At 42.6% G+C, this 12793-nt stretch overlaps 1 protein-coding gene across 1 annotated transcript in view; it reads left to right on the forward strand.

The window, feature by feature from the left end:
- Window positions 1-12793, forward strand: part of SUMF1 (sulfatase modifying factor 1) — an 81635-nt gene that overhangs the window by 14102 nt on the left and 54740 nt on the right. The gene's annotated exons all lie outside the window — the stretch shown is intronic.

Raw genomic sequence — 12793 nt, forward strand, 5'->3', positions numbered from 1 at the left:
AATGTTCATAATGAAGTCTGGGGACTGGTCCTTACAGGCAGGGGTGTATTCTGTCTCATAGAGAGGATCCAGGGGATTTGAATTAGGTGTGTTTCTATCAAACATCCTGGAAATGGTGTGCCGTGCTTCCATGATAATAGAAGTATTTCATATCACTATTTAAATAATTATCCCATTATTGTTCAGAATGTTAATCAAAATCAGACGCAGAGAAGATCCAATTTTATATTAGCTATACTACTATATTGTATGTATATGGACTATATATATAATTATAATTTAGATTCCTGTACCAGCCATTTCAACAGGTTCATAATGTTTATGTATTTGCTTGTGTACATATCTCAGAAAAATTGAAGAACAAGGGAAGGAGTGAGGATAGGCTGGAAGGTCGCATGACAGGGGGCAGAGAATGCAGAGCAACAGGAGATGCTGGGGCGTGTTAGTGTACTCGGGAGACTGACTAAGATGCAGAAATGCCTGTAATTCTAGCAGCCTGGGAGGCTGGGGCAGAAGGATGGCAAGTTCAAAGCCAACCCCAGCAACTTAGCAAGGCCCTGAGCAACTTAGTGAAACTCTGTCTCAAAATAAAAAGCAAAGAGCTGAGGATATGGCTAAGTGGTTAAGCATCCCTAGGTTCAATACCTGGTACCAAAAAAAAAAAAAAAAAAATGAATAAAAGGAAAAAGAAAAAAAAGTACAGAAGATGAATCTAGTCCTGACCTCCCTACAGGTTCCCTTTGAATTCTTGCCTGAACTTTATCTTTTTTCTTCTTCTCACGGCGGGGGATGGAGCCCAGGTCTTGCGCATGCTAGGCAGACGTGCTGTCCCTGAGCTGCACAGCCCCCGCCCTGAGCTTCATCTTGATGTGTTGCGGCATTATATCCTCTCTGGAGAGCAGCAGTACCTGTAAAATTGAGCTAGCCTGGCTCACATTTCCTTTCATTTCAAACTAAAATATCAAAGCTTGGCGGGGGAGGGGAATAAAGTAAAACATGACTTGGTCTCGAACCATGTTTTGGTGAATCAGGTCACTTTTAATGTGTTTGAGATAAATGTTTGAAAAACCTTATCGGACTGCATTTGAATTTCACATTTTCTTTGCTCTTTGCGAGTTTGTGTTACAGGTCTGTTATGTAATCTGATCCCCAAGGGCTTTTTTTTCCCCCAAGGGCTTTGTGGTCAGTTCCAGCTGATGTTGATAACCCAGCAGTCTGGGCAGTGCCGTCTTGTTTTAAGCTACAGAGTTGAGGCGGGGGAAGGCATTTGCACTTATTTCTCTAATTTGTGCGTTCAGATACAGGGTGTCTTGTCACTTGAGAACCTTCAAACACATTGGGCGTGAAGGCAGAGGTGAATTATTGTTGGGCTCCAAAGGTGCCCTTTTAAGTGCATAGGGAAGCATGTGCACCTGTAACCAGGACGAGGACAAGTAGCTCTTACTGGGTTGCAGTGTTGTCCCTTGCTTAAATACTCATAATGGAAAAGCAAACCTTTTAAGCTTGTTTGGAGAGGGTTGAATGAATGCAATCTGTCAGTGATCTGGAGAGCTAAGTTCTGTTTTCTTCATCCCTTTGGGCCTGACTTTGACTCATCAGACCTCCCTACATCTCAGTAGTGGGAATTGAACCCAGGGGCTGTACCACTGAGCCACATTCCAGCCCTTTGTTAAAAATTTGAGACCAGAGCTCGCCAACTTTCTTAGGGTCTCGCTAAGTTGCTGAGGCTGGCTTTGAACTTGCAATCCTCCTGCCTCAGCCTCCCCAGTCTCTGGATCTGTAGGTGTGCCCCACCATGCCTGGCACCAGATCTTTTTTAAATTCAGTGTTTCTAGAAGTACAGGATATGAAAATGATTCATAAGATAAATTTAAGATGATAGGTGGTAGATGGGAAAGTATAAAATCACCTTGAATCACATAATGAGAAAGATCTTCCTTTTTCAGATTTGATTAAGTCAGTCTCATTTGAATGCCGCAACGTCCTTAACATTTGACAGAGCTTGTTAGTTGTCCCTGCTCACCCGTTTCTTTCCTCTTTCTCTCTTTCTCTCTCTCTCTCTCTCTCTCTCTGATCCAGGGCCTCACACATGCTAGGCCAGCGGGCAAATTCTCTACCACTGAGCTACATTCCCAGCCCTTTTTATTTATTTTGAGATGGGTCTCACCAAGTTTCCAAGGCTGGCCTTGAACTTAGGATCTTCCTGCTCAGCCTGCTGAGTGGCTGGGATTACAGACATGCACCAATGTGCCTGGCTCTTAGTTTTCTTTTAAACACCAAAATCAGGGCTTGCCATCTTCCTATAGGGGTAGTTAAAAATTAAATAGTGTTGTTTATTTTCATTATTTACTTTAAACGTTGCCTTCCATTTATGCAGGTTATACTAGTGATACATTGTTTCCTTTTTAAAAGACCTTTTTATTGTGAAATAAAACACAAACGGAGAAAGATGACGTAACAGACATCTGTAGCTTTCTTAGTTATTGTAAGGAAGACCTGTCTGTGACCATTACCCAGGTCAGGGATTAGAGTTTGGCTACCTACCCCACAGCCCCATCTGTCCCAAAGTAGCCCCTATCCTACTTTTTAAAGCAGGTGCATCCTTGTGTTTCTTTATAGCATTATCACCCAGGTTATGTCCCAAGTTTAACCTTATCCATGTAAAGGAACTTGGGTCTTTTGAGATTCACAATCTGCAGGCTTCCCTTCGTTGCTCCCCTTCTCCTCCCTACTGGCTTATCCCTTGAGGACTACAGGACCTGCACACCTGCCCACGGTCTGAATTTGCTGATTGGACTCTGACAGTACAGTGCAGCTTTCTCTCTGTCCTCTGTGTCCTGCTAATTGGTGGCACACCTCTGGTCTGATCAGACCCATGTTCACACCCCACGGCAGGACGTCAAAGTGGTGTCTTCCCCCCCAGGAGGCATCTAATGTCTGCTCCTTCCTCTTTTCATCGTGCTGTCTATTGTTAATGCCTGGTGGCTAAATCCATGAATTTATTGTGGGTTGTAAGAGTGATAATCTAATAGTTCTTTTTCATTTATTAATGGAGATACTTTCATAAAGAGATAAGTTCTTTCCACTTAACTATTTTCTTAACCATTTGTACAGGTCATACAGGAAAGATAGGTAAATGCTTGAATTTTTACCAGCTTTTAAAATAATGAATTGGTTTTCCATTACTCTGTATGGGTGATGGTTTTTTCATTTTTTTTAAATTGAACTTTTCATTTTCAGGTAATTGTAGATGCACATGCAGTTGTAAAGAAATAATACATAAGAGAGATCCTGTATACCCTTTACCATGTTTCCTCTATGGGTCTCATAGTGTATAATTACACTAGTTTCACAACTAGAAAATCAGAAGTTAGTCCAATTCATTTGTCTTTATCTGATTTCACCAGTTTTTTTTTTTTATTCATTTCTCTGTGTGTATGTAGTTCTGTCCAGTTTTATCATGAATGTAGATTTATGTACTTACAACTAGGTTTTTAAAAACATCTTTATGAACTCAGAACTTAAGCTCATGTTATGAGTTTTATTCACTTGGAATCATAATCCCTTCTGAAGTTTATATTTTCTGATTTTTGAGTGCTGGATACCATTTCAAATTCTTGGGAATCCTTTTTTCACTCTTTCTCCTTTTTAACAGCTTTACTTCTTTTTAACATCTTTTACTGAGATGTAATCTACATGCTATGAAATTTACCTTTTTAAGTGCACAGTTCCCTGGTTGTTTTTCTGTGTCTATATAGAGTTGTGCACCGTCATCACAGAAGATAATAGAACATTTTCATCAGCCAAGAAAGATACCCTGTGTCCACTTGCACTTTACTCCCATTCCCAGGTCCTGCCTTGGGCAACTGTCCTGAGTCTTGTACTGACCCTAGGAGGCCTTTGTGGCTTCTTTGCTTTTTCTGATGGCAGGATAGATCCCCATCCCCTGCCTGGAATTATCCATTACTCTAAGCAGACACTACTTTTAGTAGAAAATAGTGTTTCCAGAAGCCTCTCCAGGTTCCAGGTACTCTTGCTGTTGTTAGGTTTGTGATTGTTTCTAGACCTCCCAGTGGACAGAGCTAAGGTAAAATCCCTCATGCGTCCACATTGATACTTCGGGTTTTTTATCTTTGCCTGTTCTGTATTGACATCTTTCTCTCTTTTTCTTTTTTTTTTTTCTTTTCCTAACACTGGTAATCCTGATTCCCAAGGACATAGGGGATAGAATTAGAGTAGTTCATAATTACTTATTTGTTTTATCCCAGATTACATACATAACAGTCTCAAAATAACAATACCAATGCTATCATCACCAGTGTAATTACCGAGAACAGGTTTAAAAAAAACCCAGACATTTATATATGCGTTTCCTGTTTCTCCCGTTCTAAAATAGTTGCACTCGTTCCATATTATTGGAACATATGTCCATGCATAGAGTACTCTCTGCTTTTTACCTCCTGTTTAAGCTTAACTCCACGCGGAACCACGTGATTAGTGGTTTGTGACAGTGTCATACCGCTCATTTGAATTGGCGAAGCTCTTCTCTACCAGATTCTTCAGGGAGTGGCCGGGGACAGTCTTCTCCAGACTGTTGCATGTTGACAGTGCTGTGTTCATACTCTTCCTGGTTCACAGTGAGTTTTGCTGGATGTGAAATCTTTACTTCACATTTGTTTTCCTTCAGGGTCTTACATACCTTTTTTTTTCCTTTTGGATGGAAGCATTGTTTTTCAAAGGGCTGCTGATCTTAATTTTCTTCATCTTAGAGTTACCCATTACTCTTGCCTCTCAACCCAAGGACTTTTTTTCTTTATTATCTAGTGATTTCACTAGAATATGTCATGCTGTTGGTCATTGTGGTGTTTTCCAGTTAGTTTGCTTTTTCAATGTGTACTTTCACCATTTTTTAAACATCAAGAGAATTTTAAAATAAATTTTACTGTTTTTGCGCCTTCAGGAACTCTTCATATATCTGTAGGATTTTTTTTTACTCATTTTTAGTGTTCATTCTTTCTTTTATTTTTTTCTTTTTCTTTAATTTTTACATTCTTTTCCTTTTTGTCTTTTGCCTCTTATGCAATATTTCTGAAAAGGCTTTTTGTTTTATTTCCAGTTGGCCTTTTGACTTCTGTACCCCATCTGAATTTGCAGATTATGATTTATTATTCATGTATCATTTTCTTAATGCCAGTCCCATCATTTTGAAACAGTGTGTTGTTTTTAAAATCTTTGAACATATCTTCTGCTTCGGTTTGGATATAGTTTGTCCCCTAGAAACTTGGTCCCCAGTGTGGCAGTATAGAGAGGTGGTAGACATTAAAAGGCAGCTCCTAGCCAGGCTTCATTGTGCAGGCCTGTAATCCCAGCAGCTTGGGAAGCTGAGGCAGGAGGATCACAAGTTCAAAGCCAGCCTCAGCAATTAGCGAGGCCCTAAGCAATTTAGCAAGACCCTGTCTCAAAAAATAAAAAGGGCTAGGGATGTGGTTCAGTGCCCCTGGGCTCAATCCCGAGTATGAAAATAAATAAATTAATATAAAATGCATAAGTAAATGAATAAAGCAAGAGGTGGAGCCTGTTGGGAGGTGATCAGGTACAGGCACTGCCACTGAAAGGATTGCTGCTGGGCTCAACAGTGAACTGGCTGCCGGATCGCTCTCTGGCTTCCTGTCTTGCGCGCCGTCCCTTCCTCTCGAGTGTGCTCCTCGACGATCCCACCTGCCATGCTGTGGTGTATCCAAGGGAGCCCTCCCCACCATCAAGCAGGTTTTGGTGCTATGCTCCAGGGCCTCCAGAACCGTGAGCTGAGGTAAACCTGTTTCTTTGCATGTTACTAAACTTCAGCTGTTTTGTCACAACAGTGGGACAAGGCCTGACAACCTTCCCGGCTGCAGTTGTTATCTGCAAGCAAGCTGTTGTGCTTCCTCCTGTCTCCTTCTTGTGGTAGCTTTGCATTGGGTTTGAGCTGGAGTCTCCTCTTTATTTCCATGTGACCTGGTTCCCTGAACCTTGAGAAGGAGTGTGGTCCAGGGCAGCTTTGTGGCCTCGCTGAGCTCCTTGTGCCTGTCCTCTTGTAGTGTGCACAGCAGGCCTTCCGTTGCCTGAGATCTCTGTCCCTCCTCCACGTCTTTTACTTTTCTCTTGTCCTTCTTTGGCATTTTGATTTTCCCCCCTGAGATTTCCCCTCGGGTGGGCTTCTGTTCTGGGAGGGAACCCAGCAGGATCCTATCAGGGGCTTGTGGGCAGGATTGTTCTAGTGCACTCATACCTTCTTCCTGTGGCTCCACCCTCACTTGTCATTGGTGTGGGCACAGTTCCTTCTGGTTGTGCTGTTCTTCTCAAACTGTCCTGCGCTTTCCTGTGACACCTCTTGGCCATTGGGGGTTTTCTAAGTTCATTGCTCTGGGAAGTCCGAGTGGGGAAGAGGTGTTGGAGGGAACCTTGCAGATGAGGAGGGACTCATGTGGAAACAAGAGGACAGAGCCTGCAGCAGAGGCCTACTGTGGCCACCACTCTGCCTCCCACCTCCAGCCCTGTGTGGTTGGTCTCAGCTGAGCCTGCCCTGGGACACTATTCAGAACCCACTCCTGACACCCTCTTTCCCCTATTTGTTCCTCTGGCTTCTCGAGCCTTCCTCCCATAGTGTCCATCCACTTATGGTGTACTTACTTGTGCAGATATTTCTTGAATACTTTTCCCTCTCTTAGATTTGTTCTGTGAAGATAGGTGGGAATTCATGTGTTGTATTCACCATTACGTCCCCAGCATAATAACTGTCACTTAATAAGCACTTAACATGTTTTTGTCAAAAAAAAAAAAAAAAGAAAGCATGCCATTGGGTATCATCTGTCGGGCATCTAGTGTTTGAAAGCAGTAGGACTCAGACCTGGTGTGACCTGTCTTATGTTACACAGTCAGCTTTTCCTTGGTGAGGGACACTGGACTGGTCATCAGGGTTAAGGTAGGTTCATAGTAACTGAGTTCTTGGGGAAGGCAGTCCAGGTCTGGCTGACTGGGTAAGATAAGAAGGTAGCACTGTTGTGCCTTTTAGAAGAGAGCAGTTGTTTGCCTGCCTGAGCAGTCGGTGTGGCATGTGCTCAGGAAGCGAGCCACGATAAGGCTGGTGGAGGAGAGCCCAGCACGAGAGGATAACAGGCACGGCTTCTTCTTCCCCCAGCCCGTTCCAAGGCGCTTGATCAAAGTGAATATACTGAGACATGCTGGGGCCTTAGAGGTTGAGATTAGAAGTGCCTGTTTAAGGTGTCCATTGATTTCTTTTCAAGTCATGGACCTTTAGATGTTTAACTGGGATTAAGAAATAAAAGTGGTACTGACATCCCCTGGCCCTGAATGTTGGGGTTCGCACCATCCACCTCTCTAGAGAAACCACGGTAGACTGTTGATTAGTAAACCAGACCCAGGGATGTCCAGCTTCAAGATCAACTTAACAAATAAGAATTTAGAATGGATGGAACTTCCAAAAAGACCTGGCTGTAGAGCCTTCCTCGTATAGGTGAGCTCTGGCCCAGGAAAGGGAAATGGTGTTAGTTGTTCTAGATCGACATGAGGGGTCACCTATTGGTGCCTTGGGGCCAACCTGCCACTTTCCCCACCACAGACTTCTGCTTAAACCCTTCAGCCCGGAGTTGATCAGTTCTCTCACAACAAAAGGATGTTGCACTGGAAAGACTGTATTTAAAATTGGTGTTTATCCAGAAGAGGGCCACCCAAGATGAGGTTGGGCCTGGAGCGAGGCGGTGGGTTACAGAGAGCCTTGTAGACCTCAGAGGAGTCAGAATTTCATCATAATGTCAGTTGGAAGCCATTGGATCTAACTGACATTTTGGAGAGACCACTCTGGCTTTTGTGATAGTCCAGGTGAGAGATGATGGGGCTGGGAGGCAGGCTGGTAGGAGTGGAGATGCTAAAAGGTGGTCTGATATTTGGAAATAACATCTGAGAACATAGAAAAGGAAAGAGAACAATCTAATGACTTTGGATTTTGGCTTGAGAAACTAGGGACATGGGGAGCCCTTAAGTTTGAGATGGGAGGGCCTGGGGAAGATCCAATAGGCTACTGACTCTAAAGAAGACTAGGAGGTGAATGAGTTTAGCTTATTCTACAGGTGTTTGAAAGGCAAGTGAAAGAGTGTGGTCTCTGGAACCTAAGCAGGGCCAGCAGATGGGAGATCTCTGGGAGGCAGATAGCAGTTTAGCTATAGATCAGAAACTGTTTCTGCCCACCAGGAAGTGATGTCTGACAGATTGTTCATACTGTTACTAGGGGACCAACTACTAGTTGAGTGACTGCACCTATCTGACTTGTGATACTTTGGGGAGTGAAGTGGTTTTAATTATACTTGGGTAACAGGTGTAAATCTAACCACCAGGTCACATAGGGACTAATATTCATCCTGCCTCATCCCTATTCTTCCTAGAGACATGCTAGCGAGATGCTTTTGGATACTCATTGAATCTAGTTGATCTCCTAGCATCCTCCAGAACTGAGGTTCTGAAGATCTTTTACTATATTTTACTGGACCAAAAAAAATTGATGCCCAACTTTGCTGGATCATTTACATAGCGGTGGGTGAGGTGACCTCCCCTGTGGAAAGCCCTGAACTCATCCCCACCCTGCCTCTACTTTCTCCTCCTCCTCACCTACAATGGGAAGAATCTGCAGGGATCATTCCTGACCTTGATTGGGTGCCTCTCCTTGGACTCCCTGGCTCACTGAGCTCCTCTTGGCCACAGTACTTATCACAGACTTGCAATTATCTCCTTATTTGTCTGTCCCCATTTCTAGTTCATATACTTCTGTTCTGTATCCCCAGGGCTGAGCACAGGGTGACATCGTGAATCCATTCTGTAGAGTCCAGTAATGTACCAACACCGGGCTGTACATGCCTTTTATTGAGTGCTTACTATGCTCAGTCCTCACAGCAAGCCAATTAAGTAAGTTTTCTTGGTACACTGATGTTACTGATTGAGAAAACAGAGGCTCTGAGACTTCAAGCAACTTGCCAGGCCAACCTCATGTGGTTAATCCTGTAACAGGAGAGCCAGGATGGGGACCAGAAATGCTTTACCACTCAGCTCAAGCGCAGACCACATCCTGCACTTGACCAAGATTTGGCCCACACTACATTAGCATTTTAAAGATTCTCAGAAGTCCTGCAATTAAAAATAGTTTAACTTTGATTGACCTAGGGCCTTTCTAGCCACTACGACTGCTTCTGTGGTAGAACCATTTTCCCTACCAACATCTTATGGAAGACACTCACGGAATAGCCACTGGGAGATGCTTGAATAGCGGAAGGAGTCACGAACTGAAAGCCTGCAGCCATGGTTCTGCCACTGCCAACTTTCCAGTACTTTTTTTTCATCTGTTAAATGAGGAAATTTTAGTACAGTGTCTCCTACATCCTTCCCACCTTTAAAATCCTGTGGGTTGTAAGCAACCCTGTGTTAAGCATGTAGCAGTGTTGGGACTTCCAGGTTTCCACTCCCCAGTCAAGCCTGTTTTATTCTCTCCACTCTTGCAGAAATTTGCAAAATGCACAGTACTGGTTTTTTTTGCGGGTGCTGGGGAACGCAGGGCCTTGTGCTTGTAATGCAAGCACTTTACCAACTGAGCTATCTCCCCAGCCCCACAGTATTGTTAAAAAAATATACAGGTATTTCTTGCAGTGGGTGCCCCCAAGGAAGAGTCAGCAGCCACCCTTCTGCCACTGGTGCGTAGCATCAAGCTGCAGGGCGAAATGGTGTTTGCCAGCCTGGCAGCCTAGGAGGTCAGCTGTGAAGTGCTCACAGTCTGTTCTCTGGCTGATGCTGGCTTGGCTGCGATTAGCTAATACAGTACCAGACTCTTGTTTAGAGGGGCAGCAGCTGATCCACAGAGTTGTATGGCTTTCTGCAGATGCCTGTCTCTAACCATGGGACAGAAGTAGGTCATCTCAACAAGTGAGCCTGGCCTGCCTTGACAACTAGGGTCCCTGTCCTCTTCTGTCATGGTGCTATGTGGAGTGAGGATGCTTTTCATTTTTCATTCATTTTCAAATAGTAGGTGGTGCTATGGTTTGGATATGGTTTACCTAGAAAAGTTCATATAGAGGAAGCTTGGACCCAGTGGCAATAAGATGTTAGAACCTTTAAGAGGTGGGGCCCAGTAGGCGATCAGATCATGGGGGCACTACCCCTGGAAGGGATTAATGCCCATCTTCTGGGGAGTGGGTTAGATCTCATATGCCTGGATTAGCTCCCATGAGGCCACTGCACATGCTTGTCCCCTTCTGCATGCATCCAGTTTCCTTTCCACTTATCTACCATGTTGTGATGCAGCTTAGTAACCCTTGTTACAGTTGGAGTCATGCCATTTGGACTTTCTGGCCACCAGAATCATGAGCTCAGCAAATTTCTTTATTTATTATCCAGCATCAGGTGATCTGTTATAGCAACACAAAAATGGACTAAGCTGAGATTAGTCATTTGGTTGTTTACTCTGAAGGCAACCTGTGTAGAAGAATCTTCTGTTCTTAAAATGCCTTGGAAATGTTTTGTTTTCTGTTTGATCCTTCTTCTCAGAAGCTTCAGCATTTGTAAAGCATCAAGAAATAATTCAGAAGTAATCAAATGGCATTCAGACTTTATTTAATTTCCCTGTCTCAAACACTGGAAAAAATCTACAAGTAAGTCATTGGCAACTTAAATATCCTAAGTAGATCCTCCTTGTAAAGAGTTCTAAATAACTTCATCAGGAACACCATGATTAATACATATACTCAGTTCTTTTTCCAGAGGGAAATTACCTATGCCATAAATTAATGCGATGGGTTTTAAAAAAATGATATTTAGCAAGACTTGTAAAGACACACTCTTAGTTAGGTACAGTGATGCTACTTCTTTAAATTTAGCAGAAGCAAGTGAAGGTGTTTGAAGATGTTCACTGTAGTGTTATGTATAAAGCAAAGAAGCAATGACAAACAATTATAACTGAGTCACTTAATGTTAGGAGACTGGGAATTTATAATAGATTGTCTTAAAAAATACTGTGAGTTCACTAAAAATGATTGTTTTGAATCCACTTAAAACCAAGTATAACCAATGAAAGCAATTGATATATAATTTGAGAAAACTATGTAAAAAACTATGTGCTTATTGACAATATTGAAAGGTGAATATAAAAGTGAAATTTGTAGTACAAAGGTGAATTCATAATTTTTAATGAACAATTTAATATTGCTTGCTTCTGTTTTTCATTGTAAATTCTCACATCTGTTAAGAGGGAAAACTTACAAAACCCAAGTAAAAAAATAAGTTCACTCAAAATAACTCAGACATTTAAAATGGCCTAAAAAATACCACTAGATATCACCTACAATCTCACCACCCAGAAATAATGATTACAACCATTTCAATATATGTGCTACTAATAATTTCTTGATATGTGTGCCTGTCTACATGTTAACATATTTTGCTGACCTTTTACTGTACATTTTTATAATTGGCATTTTTATAATTACTTTCGGTAAATGGTGAAGATTTATACAAGTAAATACATTTTTTTCTGCATATAATTTTAATGACCGTTGTATTCATAATGGGCTTACAATAAGTGATTCAACCAGTCTCTTTGCTGCGCGTGCACATGATGTAGGCTTTGGCTGAGTGTTGGCCCATTGCTTTCAAGATGGTGCTGGGCATGGTGTTGCATGCCTGTGATCCTAGCAACTTGGGAGACTGAGGCAGGAGGATTGCAAGTTCAAAGCCAGCCTCAGCAATTTAGTGGTACCCTGTCTCAAAATAAAAAATAAAAAGGGCTGGGAATGTAGCTCAGTGGTAAAGTGTCCCTGGGTTTAGTCCCCAGTTCAAAAAAAGAAAAAAAAAAATATCATATCAACTTACACTGCCATCTGTTTGCTTAAAATAGTACAAAATATTTTTAAACAATAAGGTAAATGTAGGCTGAGGGGCAGGGCTAGTGGCCAAATAAAATCGGACAGAAAGTGACTGAAGCAAGCTTTATTGGAATTTGGCTCTCGGGCCAAATTCCCAGCCCCCCGGGGTACAGGTCAGGGTAGGGAGCTGGAGAAAACTGCACATGGCTCTGGCTGCCTGGGGTTTTTATAGGCCAGAATGGGTGGGTGGTCCTGCCGAGTGGTAGGTGGAGGTAATGGTCAGTGGAGTTTTCCTGCCCCTGTTTGATTGGTCGCCATGTGGTGCTGTCCTTTGCCTTACTCACTCTGCTCTACCTCACATAGTTGCTCAGATTCCGACCTAACAATAAGCTTTTCTCTTATTTCTGTTCATTCTTTAAAATCCCCAACTCCTCTCTCCCCCGCCCTATTTATGCAGGTCTCTATTGCAAGTGAGTACACTAGATCACTTTTAAGGGTTCTTTCAACCCAGACGTCCTTGTTTTGCTCATAGTCCATAGTGTGTAACTGTACATAGGGTTTCCTCTGCTCCCCAGGCCCAAAAATGTTTAGAGCACTCTGATTGCGTGCCTTGGGAAGGCAGTACATTACGGCGTGGGGAATTTCCCTGAGAACTGAAGCAAAAATTATAAAATTTCATGTCTGCCTTAAATTTCATAAATATTTGTATCCTGTCTGGAAAAGCATGCATTTTTCTTTCCATAGAGTTTATCAAGTTGTCAAGGGAGCTGATTTAAGATTTAATTTGAAATAAGCTGTCAGGCTCAACTACCTATCTGTTTTGATGACGAATTCACTGTTACCCTTGATTAATCCTCCTCCTCCAACTTTCCACGTTGTATTGGGTGCTGAAGAAA

This window comes from Sciurus vulgaris (genome assembly GCF_902686455.1).
Source record: "Sciurus vulgaris genome assembly, chromosome: 19".
NCBI lineage: Eukaryota > Metazoa > Chordata > Mammalia > Rodentia > Sciuridae > Sciurus > Sciurus vulgaris.